The sequence below is a fragment of the Scyliorhinus torazame genome, chromosome 9 (genome assembly GCF_047496885.1).
Source record: "Scyliorhinus torazame isolate Kashiwa2021f chromosome 9, sScyTor2.1, whole genome shotgun sequence".
Taxonomy (NCBI): domain Eukaryota; kingdom Metazoa; phylum Chordata; class Chondrichthyes; order Carcharhiniformes; family Scyliorhinidae; genus Scyliorhinus; species Scyliorhinus torazame.
Window position 1 is genome coordinate 91,453,173 of NC_092715.1, and position 19,783 is coordinate 91,472,955.

Sequence of the window (19,783 nt, forward strand, 5' to 3'; positions counted from 1 at the left end):
CTATTTAAGATGGGAAATTATAGGCCAATTAGCCTAACCTCTGGTGTTGGCAAGATTCTAGAATCCATTGTTAAGGATGAGATTTCTAAATTCTTGGAAGTGCAGGGTCGGATTAGGACAAGTCAGCATGGATGTAGTAAGGGGAGGTCGTGCCTGACAAACCTGTTAGACTTCTTTGAAGAGATAACAAATAGGTTAGACCAAGGAGAGCCAATGGATGTTATCTATCTTGACTTCCAAAAGGCCTTTGATAAGGTGCCTCATGGGAGACTGCTGAGTAAAATAAGGGCCCATGGTATTCGAGGCAAGGTACTTACATGGATTGATGATTGGCTGTCAGGCAGAAGGCAGAGAGTTGGGATAAAAGGTTATTTTTCGGAATGGCAACCGGTGACGAGTGGTGTCCCGCAGGGTTCAGTGTTGGGGCCACAGCTGTTCTCTTCATATATTAACGATCTAGATGACGGGACTGGGGGCATTCTGGCTAAGTTTGCCGATGATACAAAGATAGGTGGAGGGGCAGGTAGTATGGAGGAGGTGGGGAGGCTGCAGAAAGATTTAGACAGTTTAGGAGAGTGGTCCAAGAAATGACTGATGAAATTCAACATGGGCAAGTGTGGGGTCTTGCACTTTGGAAAAAAGAATAGAGGCATGGACTATTTTCTAAACGGTGACAAAATTCATAATGCTGAAGTGCAAAGGACTTGGGAGTTCTAGTCCAGGATTCTCTAAAGGTAAACCTGCAGGTTGAGTCCGTAATTAAGAAAGCAAATGCAATGTTTTCATTTATCTCAAGAGGCTTGGAATATAAAAGCAGGGATGTACTTCTGAAGCTTTATAAAGCATGAGTTAGGCCCCATTTAGAATACTGTGTGCAATTTTGGGCCCCACACCTCAGGAAGGACATACTGGTCCAGCGGAGATTCACACGGATGATCCCAGGAATGGTAGGCCTAACATACGATGAACGTCTGAGGATCCTGGGATTATATTCATTGGCGTTTAGGAGGTTGAGGGGAGATCTAATAGAAACTTACAAGATAATGAATGGCTTAGATAGGGTGGACGTAGGGAAGTTGTTTCCATTAGCAGGGGAGACTAGGACCCGGGGGCACAGCCTTAGAATAAAAGGGAGTCACTTTAGAACAGAGATGAGGAGAAATTTCTTCAGCCAGAGAGTGGTGGATCTGTGGAATTCATTGCCACAGAGGGCGGTGGAGGCCGGGACGTTGAGTGTCTTTAAGACAGAAGTTGATAAATTCTTGATTTCTCAAGGAATTAAGGGCTATGGAGAGAGAGTGGGTAAATGGAGATGAAATCAGCCATGATTGAATGGTGGAGTGGACTCGATGGGCCGAATGGCCTTACTTCCGCTCCTATGTCTTATGATCTTATGGTCTGATCCCTCAATGCCAGCAAAACTAAAGAGCTGGTCATTGACATCAGGAAGCAAAGTACTGTACCCACTCCTGTCTGCACTGAGATGAAGATGGTGGACAGCTTCAAATTCCGAGGTGTGCACATCACCAAAAATCTGTCCTGGTCTACCCTCGTCGACGCTGCCACCAAGAAAGTTCAATAGTGCCTATACTTCCTCAGGAAATGAAGGAAATGTGGCATGTCCACACTGACTCTTACCAACTTTTATAGATGCACCATAGAAAGCATCCTATCTAGCTGCATCACAGCCTGGTATGGCAACTGCACGGCCCAAGACCGCAAGAAACGTCAGAGAGTCGTGAACACAGCCCAGTCCATCACTTGAACCTGCCTCCCATCCATTGACTCGATCTACACCTCCCGCTGCCTGGGGAAGGCGGGCAGCATAATCAAAGACCCCTCCGACCCGGCTTACTCACCCTTCCAACTTCTTCCATCAGGCAGGAGACACAAAAATCTGAGAACACGCACAAACAGATTCAAAACTGCTTCTTCCCTGCTGTTACCAGACTCCTAAACAACCCTGTCATGGACTGACCTCATTAACACTACACCCCTGTATGCTTCACCTGATGCCGGCGTCTAATTATTTACATTGTGTACCTTGTGTTGCCCTATTATGTATTTTCTTTTTATTTTATTTTATTTTCATGTACTAAATGATCTGTTTGAGCTGCTGGCAGAAAAATACTTTTCACTGTTCCTCGGTACACGTCACAATAAATAAATTCAAATCGAAATACCATTTCCCCACTAATATGGATTTACGTCCGTTCCTCCCTCTCACTAAACCCTGTGTTGACCAACATTTCTGCTATGTTATTTGTGTCCTCCTTTGTGAAGACAGAACCAAAGTACATATTTAGTTGGTCAGCCATTTCATTGTTCCCATTATAAATGTCCCTGTTTCTGACTGTAAGGGACATACATTTGCCTTCACCAATCTTTTTCTCTTCACGTACCTATAAAAACATTTACTGTCAGTTTTTATGTTCCCCACAAGCTCTCATACTTTATTTTCACCTTCTTAATAAACTGGACAAATTCTATCCAACCAGCATTCTTTTATCCATTTACAATGTAGCTGGGAGCTTGTTTGGATATTTACACTCCTAAATCGGCTCTCCTGTTTCAGATACCTGTGTACCTGAACAATATAATTATTATACCATTAACACGGAATGCTTCAGTATCCGAGGACAGTGCCACTGAACACTGTGCAATCATCAGCAAACATGTTAAAAAGATCATTGATGAAGCAACTGAACATGATTGTACCTAGCTGTACTAGAACAGTTTGGTTGGATGTGAGACATGTGCTGCAGTACAGGCCTTCAGTACCATTATCGGAATATTGTCAGGACCCATAGCCTTTGCTGTATCCAGTGCTTTCAGCCGTTTCTTCATATCACGTGGAATGAATCGATTTGGCTGAAGACTGGCATCTATGATGCTGGGGACCTCAGGAGGAGGCCATTATGGATCATCAACTGGGTGCTTCCGGCTGAAAATTATTGTGAATGCTTCAGCCTGATCTTTTGCACTGATTGGAGTTGTTTAATTGTCCACCACCATTCATGATGGGATATGTTAGGACTGCAGAGCTTAGAGCTAGTCCATTGATTGTGGAATGGTTCTGGGTCCCTTTAGCCCTCGTATACACTCCTCCAATGGTACCTGTTGGATGAAGGTGAAGCCTTCCGGTGTTGGAAAGTATGGAGTCTCCATCTGTCCAAAGTTTTGCATTTTTTTCCTGTAAAAGTTTATCAAATAAATCCCCCCGAACTTGTGAAGAAAAAGAAAAATGAAATGAATAAAATAAATGAACAAAATAAACATTAAATGAATAAACCCCCCCCCCCCGAACTTGTTAAACAAAACGCTGCGACCGTTTAAAAATAAAAGCGGCTGCGCTGCGCATGCGCACCGATGATCGGGCACGCATGCGCAGTGCGGCCGTATTTGTTTTACATGATCGTGGCCATTTTGAAGGCCGCTTGCAGCCGGCGTTATTAACAGCCGGCTGTTGCGCGCAGATGTGCGCGATCGGGAGCGCCGCGACGGACGGCTCCGCGACCCTCCCGACACCCGCCCGCGATCCACCGTGGGTCACGCCCCCGAGTTTGACAATGCCTGCTTTAGGGCATGGCCAACTCAGTCAGTAGGGGTGTTACTGAGACACTCTTAGTGATGGACATTGAAGTCCCCCACCCAGAGTACACTCTGCGCCATTGCCACCTTCAGTGCTTGCTCCAAATGGTGTTCAACGTGGAGGAATACAGATGCAACATCCAAGGGGGAGGGTTAGTGAAGGGGCAGTGCATGGTAATCAGCAGGAGGTTTCCTTGTCCATGTTTGACTTGATGCCATGCGACTTCATGGGGTCCAGAGTCAATGTTGAGGATGCCCAGGGCAACCCGCTTTCGATAGTGTACTATTGTGCTGCCACCTCTGGGCCTGTCCTGCCGATGGGACAGGAGATAACCAAGGATGGTGATGGTGTTGTATGGGACATTATCTGTAAGGTATGATTCGATGAGTATGACTATGTCAGGTTGTTGCTTGACCTGTCTGTGAGACAGCTGTCCCAATTTTGTCACAAGCCATCTGATGTCAGTAATGAGGACTTTGTAGGTTAGGCATGGCTGGGTTTTCTGTTTTTGTTGCCAGCTCCTCGGTCGATGCTGGGTGGTTCATCTGGTTTCATTCCTTTTAGAATTTTTAGTGGTTTATTGCAACCATTTCTGATAGCTTTTAAGAGTCAACCAAATTGCTGTGGGTCTGGGGTCACGTAGGCCCAACCAGGTAAAAAGGGCTGATTTTCTTCCCTAACATGAACCAGATGTGTTTTTACTACAATTGACAATGGTTTCATGGCCATCATTAGACTTTAAATCCCAGATTTTTATTGAATTCAAATTTCACCAAATGCCATGGTGGAATTCTGACCCAGACATCCAGAGCATTACCCCTGGGATTCTTTGTTACTGGTCCAGCAACCATACCACTCCGCTGCCGTCTCTCGTTGGTTCATTGAAGACTTGAGTTCAAAGGTACATTCTCAGCTTGAATTTTGCCCTTCAGGGGCGAAATTCTCCGTTATCGGCGCAAAGTCCGCCGATTGGCGCAAAAAACGGCGCAAATTTGACTTGCGTCACGCCGGAAAAATGGTTCAAAAGTCTCCGGCCCGAAATGGGCTAGCAGCGACGTGACGGGATCCGCGCTTGCGCACGTGGTTCACGCCGTGCAGCATCATACACGCCGCACGGCGTGACGGGTCATAAGGACGCGCTGCTCCCCCCCACCCGACCGGAACACCCGACCGGAACACCCGACTGGATGGCTGGCCGCCGCTCAGCCCCGAGGTTCCAGTCACGGGATGTGGAGGCGCTCCTGGACACAGTGGAGCAGAGGAGGGACGCCCTGTATCCCGGGCACGGCCGCAGAGTTGCCCCACGCCACAGCCGGCGCCTGTGGAGGGAGGTGGCAGAGGTCGTCACCGCTGCGGCCCTGACACCACAGACAGGCACCCAGTGCCACAAGAAGGTGAACAACCTCGTCAGAGCAGGCAGGGTGAGCCTCCCCCATATCCCCCCTCCCCCATATCCCCCCTCCCCATATCCCCCATATCCCACCTCCCCCATATCCCTCCCTCCCCGATAGTCCCCCCTCCCCATAGTCCCCCCTCCCCCATAGTCCCCCCTCCCCCATAGTCCCCCCTCCCCCATAGTCCCCCCTCCCCCATAGTCCCCCTCCCCCATAGTCCCTCCTCCCCCATATCCCCCCCTCCCCCATATCCCCCCTCCCCCATATCCCCCCTCCCCCATATCCCCCTCCCCCATATCCACCCTCCCCTATCCACCCTTCCCATATCCACCCTCCCCCATATCCCCCTCCCCCATATCCCCCTCCCCCATATCCCCCCTCCCCCATATCCCCCCTCCCCCATATCACCCCTCCCCATATCACCCCTCCCCATATCACCCCTCCCCCATATCCCCCCTCCCCCATATCCCCCCTCCCCCATATCCCCCCTCCCCCATATCCCCCCTCCCCCATATCCCCCCTCCCCCATATCCCCCTCCCCATATCCCCCCTCCCCCACATCCCCCATATTCCCCCTCCCCCATATTCCCCCTCCCCCATATCCCCCCTCCCCATATCCCCCCTCCCCATATCCCCCCTCCCCCATATCCCCCCTCCCCCATATCCCCCCTCCCCATATATGCCCCCTCCTCCATATCCCCCTCCCCCATACCCCCCATATCCCCAAGTGAATCCAGCCCTAACCTTAACCTCTGCAATGCACGCGCAACCGATGGCGTGCATTCATATACCTGCCTAACACTGTTGCCTTTTACCCCTGCCACCACCCCCACCCAGCCCCGCCACAGGAGAAGCGCGAACACTACAATAGGGAGCATGTGAGGACTGGAGGAGGCCCCGCTGATGAGAGGCCACTGACCGAACACGAGGAAAGGGCCCTGGAACTGGCTGGCGGACCTGATGACCGGGAGGTTGCTGATGCAGAGGTCGGGGGCGTACTAGCAAGTGAGCCACCGACAGCCCGTCCCCATATCCCCCCTCCCCCATATTCCCCCTCCCCCATATCACCTGATCACTGCCTGCGTGTCTAACCATGCATGCTTCATTGTGTATCACAGGAGCAAACGTCGAGGCACCCATCCCCGCAGATGCAGACCGCCTGCAGGATGCACCTCGGAGGCCATGGGAGACGGAGAGACCCGGACCCTCCGGCATACGACGCCCGCAGGATGCCCCTCGCACACCACGGGAGACGGAGAGACCCAGACCCTCCGGCATGCGACGTCCGCAGGATGCCCCTCGCACACCACGGGAGACGGAGAGACCCGGACCCTCCGGCATGCGACGCCCGCAGGATGCCCCTCGCACACCACGGGAGACAGAGAGACCCGGACCCTCCGGCATGCGACGCCCGCAGGATGCCCCTCGCACACCACGGGAGACGGAGAGACCCGGACCCTCTGGCATGCGACGCCCGCAGATGCCCCTCGCACACCACGGGAGACGGAGAGACGCGGACCCTCCGGCATGCGACGCCCGCAGGATGTCCCTTGGAGACCACTGGAGACGGAGAGACCTGGAGCAACAGGGAGACGACACCCCCGTCACGTGCGGGAGCGACGACGCAGGCGTGTGCCACCCAACGACGAGGGGGGCAGCCACAGGCCCCCGTCACAACCGTGCCAGGACACCACTACCCAGGACACCACTACCCAGGACACCACTACCCAGGTCACCACTAACCAGGACACCCCTACCCGGGACAGCACTACCCAGGAAGACGAAATACCGGACAGTGACTCAGAGTGGATGGGTGGAGACGAACCCCCACCCCAAAGTGCCATGGACTCAGAGTGGGACGAAGAGCACGACACAACGCCACTGCTGTCACCAGCACACTCCACCATCGCAGAAACACTCACCTCGGTTGGGCACTTTAGTGATGAGGCGTCTGGTACACTCACTGGTGCGCACAACACAGCCGTCCCGGTACAGCAGGTGGAGGTAGGAGCAGCAGAGGGGTCGGGCGGTCGGAGGGCAACCCAGCCCAAGCGAACATCTGCCGCCCAGATGGATCCCGGGTTCCTGCAGTTACCACACCCACACATAGATCCGATGCAACCACCGACCCAGAGACGAGCGAAGAGGGTGACGGCCGGCTTGCGGCGGCTGCAGTCGCAGGTGGAGGAGTCCACCCGCGTCCAGGAGCTGGAAGTGGTGCCGGTCATGTGTGCCACCCAGGCCGACACCGCACGGGTGGCGTCCGCGATGGAGGCAATGGGTGCGACGGTGTCAGACATGGGGAACGGTTTGCGAGGCCTGGGCCTTTCCGTGCAGGCGGGGTCTGTGGCCCAGGACATGACTGCCCTCTCACAGGAGGCCATGAGCCAGTGCCAGCGCCAGATGGCAGAGGCGCTCAACACCATAGCCCAGTCTCAGCAGGCCATAGCCCAGTCTCAGCAGGCCATGGCCCAGTCTCAGCAGGCCATGGCCCAGTCTCAGCAGGCCATGGCCCAGTCTCTGCAGGCCATAGCCCAGTCTCAGCACGCCATGGCCCAGTCTCTGCAGGCCATAGCCCAGTCTCAGCAGGCCATGGCCCAGTCTCTGCAGGCCATAGCCCAGTCTCAGCAGGCCATCGCTGAGGGCATTGGCGCCAGTGGCCATGTGCGAGCCGGTGTCGCACTGCCACAGACAGGGTTTGCGAACCCCCTGGGCTCCATGGCTGCAAACCTGCAGACCCCTGTCGATACCAGCACGGGCCTCCAGGACTGGCAGCGCCAGATGCCGGGGGGCATCGGATGGCCAGTCCGTTCGCATCCCCCACCCATGTAGAGGCCTGGGGGCCATCGGGCACCCCGAGGGAGGAGGAGGTGGTGTGGTCCGTCCCGGGTCCCCCTGTAGGGGAGGTCCGGGAACACCGCGACACCTCGGACTCCCCCCCCCCCCCCCCCTTCCGTCCCAGGTGCATCGGGTGGGCAATGATGACACAGGGAAGCGGATGTAGCGGTGCGCCATGGCATATAGGGCATCTGTCAGTGCCCCGATGCACCGATGTCTGTGATATGCCGGACAGGTCCCCACTCGGTGCCTGGAATGACCCCGTTGCATAAAAGTTCAGGGCAACCGTAACCTTGACGGACACAGGGAGAGGGTGTCCTATGTTCTATGTTCTATTACAGCGCAGTACAGGCCCTTCAGCCCTCGATGTTGCGCCGACCTGTGAAACCACTCGAAAGCCCATCTACACTATTCCCTTATCGTCCATATGTCTATCCAATGACCATTTGAATGCCCTTAGTGTTGGCAAGTCCACTACTATTGCATGCAGGGCATTCCACGCCCTTACTACTCTCTGAGTAAAGAACCTACCTCTGACATCTGTCTTATATCTATCTCCCCTCAATTTAAAGCTATGTCCCCTCGTGCTAGACATCACCATCCGAGGAAGAAAGATCTCACTGTCCACCCTATCCAAACCTCTGATCATCTTGTATGCCTCAATTAAGTCACCTCTTAACCTTCTTCTCTCTAACGAAATCAGCCTCAAGTCCCTTAGCCTTTCCTCATAAGATCTTCCCTCCATACCAGGCAACATTCTGGTAAATCTCCTCTGCACCCTTTCTAATGCTTCCACATCCTTCCTATAATGCGGCGACCAGAATTGCACACAATACTCCAAATGCGGCCGCACCAGAGTTTTGTACAGCTGCAACATGACCTCATGGCTCCGAAACTCAATCCCTCTACCAATAAAAGCTAACACACCGTACGTCTTCTTAACAACCCTCTCAACATGGGTGGCAACTTTCAGGGATCTATGTACATGGACACCGAGATCTCTCTGCTCATCCACACTGCCAAGAATCTTACCATTAGCCCAGTACTCTGTCTTCCTGTTATTCCTTCCAAAATGAATCACCTCACACTTTTCTGCATTAAACTCCATTTGCCACCTCTCAGCCCAGCGCTGAAGCTTATCTATGTCCCTCTGTAACTTGTAACATCCGTCCGCACTTTCCACAACTCCACCGACTTTAGTGTCATCTGCAAATTTACTCACCCATCCTTCTACGCCCTCCTCCAGGTCATTTATAAAAATGACAAACAGCAGTGGCCCCAAAACAGACCCTTGTGGTCCACCACTAGTAACTGGACTCCAGTCTGAACATTTCCCATCAACCACCACCCTTTGTCTTCTTCCAGCTTGCCAATTTCTGATCCAAATTGCTAAATCACCCTGAATCCCATGCCTCCGTATTTTCTGCAGTAGCCTACCATGGGGAACCTTATCAAACGCTTTACTGAAATCCATATACACCACATCAACTGCTTTACCCTCATCCACCTGTTTGGTCAACTTCTCAAAGAACTCAATAAGGTTTGTGAGGCACGACCTACCCTTCACAAAACCGTGTTGACTATCTCTAATCAAATGATTCCTTTCCAGATGATTATACATCCTATCTCTTATAAACCTTTCCAAGGTTTTGCCCACAACAGAAGTAAGACTCACTGGTCTATAGTTACCGGGGTTGTCTCTACTCCCCTTCTTGACCAAGGGGACAACATTTGCTATCCTCCAGTCTTCTGGCACTATTCCTGTAGACAAAGATGACTTAAAGATCAAAGCCAAAGGCTCAACAATCTCCTCCCTAGCTTCCTAGAGAATCCTAGGATAAATCCCATCCGTCCAGGGGACCTATCTATTTTCACACTTTCCAGAATTGTTAACACCTCCTCCTTATGAACCTCAAGCCCTTCTAGTCTAGTAGCCTGAATCTCAGTATTCTCCTCAACAACATTGTCTTTTTCCTGTGTGAATACTGACGAAAAATATTCATTTAGCACCTCTCCCATCTCCTCGGACTCCAAGCACAACTTCCCGCTACTGTCCTTGACTGGCCCTACTCTTACCCTAGTCATTTGTTTATTCCTGACATAGCTATAGAAAGCTTTTGGGCTATCCTTGATCCTACCTGCCAAAGACTTCTCATGTCCCCTCCTGGCTCTTCTTAGCTCTCTCTTTAGGTCCTTCCTAGCTAACTTGTAACTCTTGAGCGCCCTAACTGAACCTTCATGTCTCATCTTTACATAAGCCTCCTTCTTCCACTTGACAAGTGTTTTGACTGCTTTAGTAAACCACGGTTCCCTTGCTCGACCACTTCCTCCCTGCCTGGCAGGTACATACTTATCAAGGACACGCAGTAGCTGTTCCTTGAACAAGCTCCACATTTCCATTGTGCACATCCCCTGCAGTTTTCCTCTCCATCCGATGCATCCTAAGTCTTGCCTCATCGCATCATAATTGCCTTTCCCCCAGATATAACTCTTGCCCTGTGGGTATATACCTATCCCTTTCCATCACTAAAGTAAACGTAATCGAATTGTGGTCACTATCACCAAAGTGCTCACCTACCTCCAAATCTAACACCTGTCCTGGTTCATTACCCAGTACCAAATCCAATATGGCCTCGCCTCTCGTTGGCCTATCTACATACCAAATCCAATATGGCCTCGCCTCTCGTTGGCCTATCTACATACTGTGTCAGGAAACCCTCCTGCACACATTGGACAAAAACGGACCCATCTAAAGTACTCGAACTATAGCGTTTCCAGTCAATGTTTGGAAAGTTAAAGTCCCCCATAACAACTCCCTGTTGCTTTCGCTCCCCTCCAGAATCATCTTTGCAATCCTTTCCTCTACATCTCTGGAACTTTTCGGAGGCCTATAGAAAACCCCAAATAGGGTGACCTCTCCTTTCCTGTTTCTAACCTCAGCCCATACTACCTCAGTAGACGAGTCCTCATCAAACGTCCTTTCTGCCACCGTAATACTGTCCTTGACTAACAATGCCACCTCTCCCCCTCTTTTACCACCTTCCCTGCGCTTACTGAAATATCTAAACCCCGGCACCTGCAACAACCATTCCTGTCCCTGCTCTATCCATGTCTCCGAAATGGCCACAACATCGAAGTCCCAGGTACCAACCCATGCCGCAAGTTCACCCACCTTATTCCGGATGCTTCTGGCATTGAAGAAGAAGACACACTTTAAACCACCTTCCTGCCTGCCGGTATACTCCTGCAAATTTGAAACCTTACTCATGACCTCACTACTCTCGACCTCCTGTATACTGGAGCTGCAATTCAGGTTCCCAAGCCCCTGTTGAACTAGTTTAAACCCTCCCGAAGAGCATTAGCAAATTTCCCCCCCAGGATATTGGTACCCCTCTGGTCCAGGTGTAGACCATCCCATTTGTAGCGGTCCCACCGACCCCAGAATGAGCCCCAATTATCCAGAAATCTGAAACCCTCCCTCCTGCACCATCCCTGTAGCCACATGTTCAAGTCTTCTCTCTCCCTATTCCTCGTCTTGCTGTCACGTGGCACGGGTAACAACCCAGAGATAATAACTCTGTTTGTCCTAGATCTAAGTTTCCACCCTAGCTCCCTGAATTCCTGCCTTACATCCCTATCCCTTTTCCTACCTATGTCGTTGGTACCTACGTGGACCACGACTTGGGGCTGCTCCCCCTCCCCCTTAAGGATCCCGAAAACACGATCCGTGACATCACGCACCCTGGCACCTGGGAGGCAACACACCAACCGCGAGTCTCCCTCGTTCCCACAGAATCTCCTATCTATCCCCCTAACTATGGAGTCTCCAATGACTAATGCTCTACTCCTCTCCCCCCTTCCCTTCTGAGCAACAGGGACAGACTCGGTGCCAGAGACCTATACCCCATGGCTTACCCCAGGTAAGTCATCCCACCCAACAGTATCCAAAGCGTTATACTTGTTACTAAGGGGAACGACCACAGGGGATCCCTGTACTGACTGCTTCCTCCCAACCCCTCTCACCGTCATCCATCTATCTTCACAGTACAGTCCCAGTCTACTCAACCTCTCCTCGTAATCCAACTCCTTCAGCTCTGGGATTGGCCTAGTGAATCTCCTTTGCACACCCTCCAGTACCAGTACGTCCTTTCTCAGGTAAGGAGACCAAAACTGAACACAATACTCCAGGTGTGGCCTCACGAACATCTTATACATTTGCAGCATAACCTACCGAGTATTAAACTCCATCCCTCTAGCAATGAAGGACAAAATTCCATTTGGCTTCTTAATCACCTGTTGCACCTGTAAACCACCTTTTTGCGACTCATGCACTAGTACACCCAGGTCTCTCTGCCCAGCAGCATGTTTTAATATTTTATGATTTAAATAATAATCCCTTTTGCTGTTATTCCTACCAAAACAGATAACCTCATATTTGTCAACATTGTATTCCATCTGCCAGACCCAAGCCCTTTCACTTAACCTATCCAAATCCCTCTGCAGACTTCCAGTATCCTCTGCACTTTTTGCTTTACCACTTATCTTAGTGTCGTCTGCAAACTTGGACACATTGCCCTTGGTCCCCAACTCCAAATCATCTATGTAAATTGTGAACAATTGTGGGCCCAACACTGATCCCTGAGGGACACCACTTGCTACTGATTGCCAACCAGAGAAACACCCATTAATCCCCACTCTTTGCTTTCTATTAATTAACCAATCCTCTAGCTATGCTACTACTTTACCCTTAATGCCATGCATCTTTATCTTATGCAGTAACCTTTTGTGTGGCACCTTGTTAGAAGCTTTCTGGAAATCCAGATATACCACATCCATTGGCTCCCCATTATCTACCGCGCTGGTAATGTCCTCAAAAAATTCCACTAAATTAGTTAGGCACGACCTGCCCTTTATGAACCCATGCTGCGTCTGCCCAATAGGACAATTACCATCCAGATGCCTCGCTATTTCTTCCTTGATGATAGATTCCAGCATCTTCCCTACTACCGAAGTTAAGCTCACTGGCCTATAATTACCCGCTTTCTGCCTACCTTCTTTTTTTAAACAGTGGTGTCACGTTTGCTAATTTCCAATCCGCCGGGACCACCCCAGAGTGTCGTGAATTTTGGTAAATTATCACGAGTGCATTTGCAATTTCCCTAGCCATCTCTTTTAGCACTCTGGGATGCATTCCATCAGGTCCAGGAGACTTGTCTACCTTTAGCCCCATTAGCTTGCCCATCACTACCTCCTTAGTGATAACAATCATCTCAAAGTCCCTACCTGTCATATCCTCATTTCTAGCATTCCATCAGGGCCAGGAGACGTGTCTACCTTTAGCCCCATTAGCTTGCCCATCACTACCTCCTTAGTGATAACAATCATCTCAAGGTCCTCCCTCACCTGTCATAGCCTCATTTCTATAGTCACTGGCATGTTATTTGTGTCTTCCACTGTGAAGACCGACCCCAAAAAACCTGTTCTTCCCTCAGCCATTTCCTCATCTCCCGTTATTAAATCTCCCTTCTCATCCTCTAAAGGACCAATATTTACCTTAGCCAGTCCTTTTTGTTTAATATATTTGTAGAAACTTTTACTATCATTTTATATTCTGAGCAAGTTTATTCTCATAATCTATCTTACTCTTTATAGCTTTTTTAGTAGCTTTCTATTGCCCCCTAAAGATTTCCCAGTCCTCTAGTCTCCCACTAATCTTTGCCACTTTGTATGCTTTTTCCTTCAATTTGATACTCTCCCTTATTTCCTTAGATATCCACGGTTGATTTTCCCTCTTTCTACCGTCCTTCCTTTTTGTTGGTATAAACCTTTGCTGAGCACTGTGAAAACTCGCTTGGAGGTTCTCCACTGTTCCTCAACTGTTTCACCATAAAGTCTTTGCTCCCAGTCTACCTTAGCTAGTTCTTCTCTCATCACATTATAATCTCCTTTGTTTAAGCACAAAACACTAGTGTTTGATTTTACCTTCTCACCTCCATCTGTATTTTAAATTCTAGCATATTGTGATCGCTCCTTCCGAGATGATCCCTAACTATGAGATCATTAATCAACCCTGTCTCATTACACAGGACCAGATCTAGGACCGCTTGTTCTCTCGTAGGTTCCATTACATACTGTTCTAGGAAACTATCGCGGATACATTCTATAAATTCGTCCTCAAGGCTGCCTTGACCGACCTGGTTAAACCAATCGACCTGTAGATTAAAATCCCCCATGATAACTGCTGTACCATTTCTACATGCATCAGTTATTTCTTTGTTCATTGCCTACCCCACCATAATGTTACTATTTGGTGGCCTATGGATTACTCCTATCAGTGACCTTTTTCACCTTACTATTCCTGATTTCCACCCAAATGGTTTCAACCTTATCCTCCATAGCACCAATGTCATCCCTTACTATTGCCCGGATGTCATCCTTAAATAACAGTGCTACACCGCCTCCCTTACCATCCACTCTGTCCTTCCGAATAGTTTGATACCCTCGGATATTTAACTCCCACTCGTGACCATCCTTGAACCATGTTTCAGTAATGGTCTCATTTTCACTCTTGCATTGAAGACATCTGTAACACTTGGGGCGAATTTCTCCTACCAGTCCCGTCACATTTCTGCTCCGACCGGCCGGCGGGAGTCTCCGTAACACCGGCCGGTCAATGGGGTTTCCCATTGTGGGGCAGCCCCACGCTGTCGGGAAACCCCCGGGCGCCGGCAAAACAGAGACTCCCGCCGGCGGAGAATGACGCCCTTGGTGTTCAAAACCTTCGTTTAAGGATATCAAAATCTTTGCCATAATTTTTCCTTGTTTGCTGGTTATATGTAGGGTGGTATATGCTTTGTAGCAGTCCCTCCCCAACAGTGTTGAAAGTATGGCTACTCATATCGGTCCAGTTGCAATCTCATAGTTTTGCCACTGCAAGTGGAAAAACCTCCAATCCTGCCAAGTGTTGCCATTCATTTCAACTGGAGTTGAGATTGAAAAGTTTTCCATGTTCACTCACCCAGTATTAACTGGCAGCCTCCTGTATTTGTCTGCTTTCCTTTTGTCCCTTTGTTTGTTTTTCCGTTTTCCTATTTCAGTAGCTTTCTGCAGATTTGAACTTTCCTGTGTTCCTTTCCGAGCTGTGCCTTCTCTGCAGCCAGTGTTTTACTTACAGCCTTTCTGTCAGTGTTTGCTTTTCCTTTGTCCTTTTTTTTTTTAGCAGCAGCTTTTTTTTTGCAGATTTGAACGTCTCGGTGTGCTTGGGTTCTTCATGTCTTTTCTGCAGCATTTACAGGATTCAAAAATCTGTTTTCTCCCACTTCAGACCCATGTTTCAAGTTTAATGACAGTAGTACTTTATCACTATCTTAGTGAGAGGTCTTTGTTCAACGGATTGTTACCATATCTGCCTCCAGAGATAACCTCTTGGCATAGTCACATGAGAACTGAAAGCCAGATGTGAAATCAGATTGATTACAGTATTAGGGGTGTTGAATTCGGAGGTGGGCAAGAGTGAGATGGGATGAGCAGCTAACCCATTTTATATGCCCCTCACTGCGGGAAGCATGCCTGCTGGGGGCACGTAAAATTCAGCCCAACAATGTGTGAAATATGTTTGTGATTTCCCTACACGTGTTCCATTTTCTCTCCTGGAATGTACATTTGTAGAATTGTCTTTGTTTAGCAATTCTAGTTTGATACCAACCTTGCTAAAGTACAAGCTATTGAAAAACAATGCATTATGTGACATTGATATATAAATGCATAACGCGGAAAATATCAAGGTCCTGTTTTACAATTGCTTACAATTCAGCATCTTCCCTCTTGGCTGTTGCTCTTAAATAGACTGACATATTCATTTGATTAGAAGTTACGACAAACATCATTAAGTTATAAAAGCATATATTACAATTTATTAAATAATGTCAGAAAATATGTTATTGTTACAATTATTACACAATATTGACCACACTGTTCGCCTTGGTATGATCGTAGACTGTTTCTGGAGTGGCATGGTGGCGCAGTGGTTAGCACTGCTGCCGACAGCGCTGAGGACCCCGGTACGGCCCAGGTTCACTGGCTGTGTGGAGTTTGCATGTTCTACACGTGCCTGTGTGGGTTCCACACTCCCAACCCACAGATGTGCTGGAGGATTGGCCACGCTAAATTGCCCCTTTAATTGGAAAAAAATAATTGGGTCTCTGAATTTTAAAAAAAATCACAGACTTTGTTTCTGATGAACAATAATATGATCAACATTAGTTTGGAAACCAAAGTAAAACTAAACTAATGCAGACTGCAATTCATTCTGTTTGACCTTCTTCCACAGCAGTTACATTGAGTTTGCTGGCAACCCTGCTGTGAGCAGCAGATTGGCAATTGAGCCGGTGCTGCTGCTGCCAGAGATGGTGCGTACCACTAAAAGATCTGTTTTCAACTGTGTCTTACACGCTGCTTTCAATGGTAACATTAAATACAGAATGGGTTTGCTGTCAGTAGAATAGATAGCCATGTGTTGGCATCCAGCAAGCTGCACGCCTGAAATGCACACAGCGGGCCCATACAGACCAGCAAAACATATTGTGATCACTGGTATGTAAGGTTCTAAGTTCTGCCACCAATTAAATCAGCATAAATTAAAGTTCAAGTCATTAAAGAACAAACTGTAGAAAAACTATTTTTGGAGCAAGTATCAGAAGACAGTGGGCTGAATTTTACCAGGCCAGTAAAATTGCGGGGAGCCACATTGGGATAGCATCCTATCACTTTCTCAGGAATTGACAGGGGATGAGCTGTGAGGCTGTCTGCTCCATTGAGGTGGACAGTCAATTTGCAGAATTCAAATGCCCTCTTAAGGGCCATTTTGCAGGACTGCCAGCATTTTACCAATAGCAGAGCAGCTTCCCGCTGCATGTGGAGACTTCAGGTTTCATGGAGAGGGCCTCTCCTGGTGGGGTTTCTGAGGTTTCAGAGCTACTAACCCTCTGTTTGGGTCAGGAGTATTGGAATGCACTGGATGGGCAGGCCTAAAGGCAGCTAATTAGGAGCTAACCTGTGGGGAAAATTGACAAGCCAGTCTTGCTGCTTGCAAAAGCGGACAGGGGGGGCCCATTTTGTGGCCTGAAATCAGGGTTAAAAAAAAAACATTGTAAAATTCAACCCAGTATTTCAGTCTCAATTCAAATAATATGTCTCATGGCCCAGCTGCATCTGGTGGCACTGACAGAAACAGTAGCACTCCTTCTGGCTTGATTAATGTGTCTGGCTTATCAAAGAAGTTATTGTGGTTACAGGTGCCGGAGACAGCATAATTTGAGGTATGAAAATATTGAAAAGTTACAAAACCAGACAAGTGATAGAATTACATTAAATAGTTATTTTGCCTTCTCCAGTTAGACTCCATGTAATACTTTAGTACAAAGCTCCAATTTGCTGAATTACCGTTACCACAATGAACTCTTTGATCAATAAACGTTGTGCCTTTAATTGGACATGGACTACTTCCAGAGCCGTCAGTCACCTGCGATTTGTATTTTAAGGACCGATGAGAGTGAATATACGAGATGAATTACAGTGAGATTGTGACCTCGCTTTAATTGGAAAAAAATCATTGGGTACTCTAAATTTTAAAAAAAATCATAGACTTTGTTTCTGATGAACAGTAATATGATTGTGTCCTCTTTCAGTCCAAAGATGTGCAGGTTAGGTGGATTGGCTATGATATGATATGTGACCTGTGCTATCATGCGGTAAACACACTGGACAATGCAGAAATCGATTCTAAATGTGGCGGTGGGGCAAATTGCTGCCTTCTTGCCCTAAAATTGATTTTATTAAAAACATAGGAATCAGGAGCAGAAGTAGGCAACTCCGCCCCTCGAGCCTGCTCCGCCATTCAATCAGATCATGGCTGATCTCCTCCTCGTTTCAAATCCATCTCTCTACCTGTTCCCCACATCCTTTAACCTGTTTTTAAAATCAGAAATAGATCTATCTCCATCTTGAAACCATTCAATGACTTGGACTCCACCGCACTATGGGACAGTGAGTTACCCAAATTCAACGCTGTCTGCGGGAAGTAGTTCCTCCTCATCTCAGTTCTAAATCTGCCTTTCTTCCCCCAATCCAATCAGTTAGAGCAGCAAGGCCCTGCAAGTTATTCCACTTTTCTCTCTTACATTGCTAATTTTCTTGTGACCCATATGGCAGTCTCCTGCTTGCTAGTAGGATTCTTACTCAACTGTCTGCCATGCATATACAATGACATTGCCGACCCACGAAACTGGGCCAGTGTCACTACGGAATCAGGGCAGCCACAGAAATCCTGCCTGACCCTACTGGGCCAGAAGAGGAAAATCCAAGTCCATAACATTTGAATCAGGCCCAACCAAAATCTGGAATTCAGGAGCTTTGGATTTATTGGAAGTCATAGGGTTGACACACCTGGAATGTAAGAACTCAGGTAGTGCTTTCTACTTTCTGAACACTTGGTAACTTGGATAAAGTCATTTTGAATGTTTTGCTAAAGCAATACTCCTGCCTAAACTCTCTAGACATGATGAATAAACTGGCTGTCGAGTAGATGTGTATGCTTTGCTGTTGTTCTGCCATGAGAATATAATTTCCAGTCTGCAAACAGTGTTAGTTGCCAGTTGAGCTTTTTCCCGCCACTTCCAGTCTGCAAATAACATAGTGCTGTATTATTGCTGCAGCATTATTTGATTTGTTACATTTCCTGAAATTTATATTTTTATTTTTGATTTCCAGTATCTGCAATATTTTGTGGTTGCTCGTCCATCCAGTGTAGCAATGTTGCTAGTCAATGGGACAAATGGCTATTGATGAAAATGTTTAATAATCAATACATCAGTAGTGGTGATGGCTGACAGATTCAAATTCCTAGGTGCCCACATCACCAACAATCTGTCCTGATTCTCCCACATCGACGCTATGACAAAGAAAGCACAACAGCGCCGATACTTCTTCAGGAAACTAAGGAAATTCGGCATGTCCACATTGACACTGACCAATTCTTACAAATGCATCATAGAAAGCATCCTAACTGGCTGCATCACAGCTTGGTATGGCAACTGCTTGGCCCAAGATCATATTAAAGTACAGAGAGTCGTGAACACAGCCCAATCCATCACGTGAACCCGCCTCCCATCCATTAACTCTGTCTACACCCCCCGCTGCTTTGGGAAAGCGGGCAGCATAATCAAAGACCCCTCCCACCCGGGTTATTCTCTCTTCCAACCTCTTCCATCAGGCAGGAGATACAAAAGTCTGACAACATGCAGTAACATATTCAAAAACAGCTTCTTCCCTGCTGTTACCAAACTCCTGAATGACCTTCTTATGGACTGAACTGATTTCTCCACGCACCTTCTCTACTGTGTAGCACTACACCCCGTATGCTACACCCGATGTCTATGTATCTACATTTGTATTTATCTTACATCTTCTGTTTTTCGTGACTGGAACAATCTGCCTGGACTGTACGCAGAACAATACTTTTCCCTGTACCTCGGTATACGTGACAATAAATCTAAATCAAATCATGTGCGAATGTTCATTTTGAGTTAATTTCAGTTGTGAATTTTGAACAGGAATTTGCATTGTATGGAGAACCAATTAAAAGTCAGCATCACCTTGGAGTCTCCTTCTAAAACCACAGAAAAATGCAATCCTTCATTCCGGCGAAAGTCTTTCACTTTCACATTTACATCCAGTGCTAGAAACAGCAACTGTAATACCGTGTAAGCGGTCACCAACTACTGTTTTAAAATTTGCACTTTTTATATTGATCTTCCCGGCTCAGTAACAATGGTGTACTTCAAAAAAGCATATTATTCAAACAAAGGCTAGGAAAATCTGACATTGTTGATGCTTTTAGATACAAGGACAACATGGAATCACGCCTACAGTGCAAAAGGAGCCAATTCGGCCCGTTGAATCT

The 19,783-nt window shown here is 48.1% G+C and overlaps 1 protein-coding gene across 1 annotated transcript in view; it reads left to right on the top strand.

Moving 5' to 3' along the window:
* The window catches only part of adgrv1 (adhesion G protein-coupled receptor V1), a 981,490-nt gene that overhangs the window by 100,893 nt on the left and 860,814 nt on the right, over nt 1–19,783 (top strand). The window lies entirely within an intron of this gene.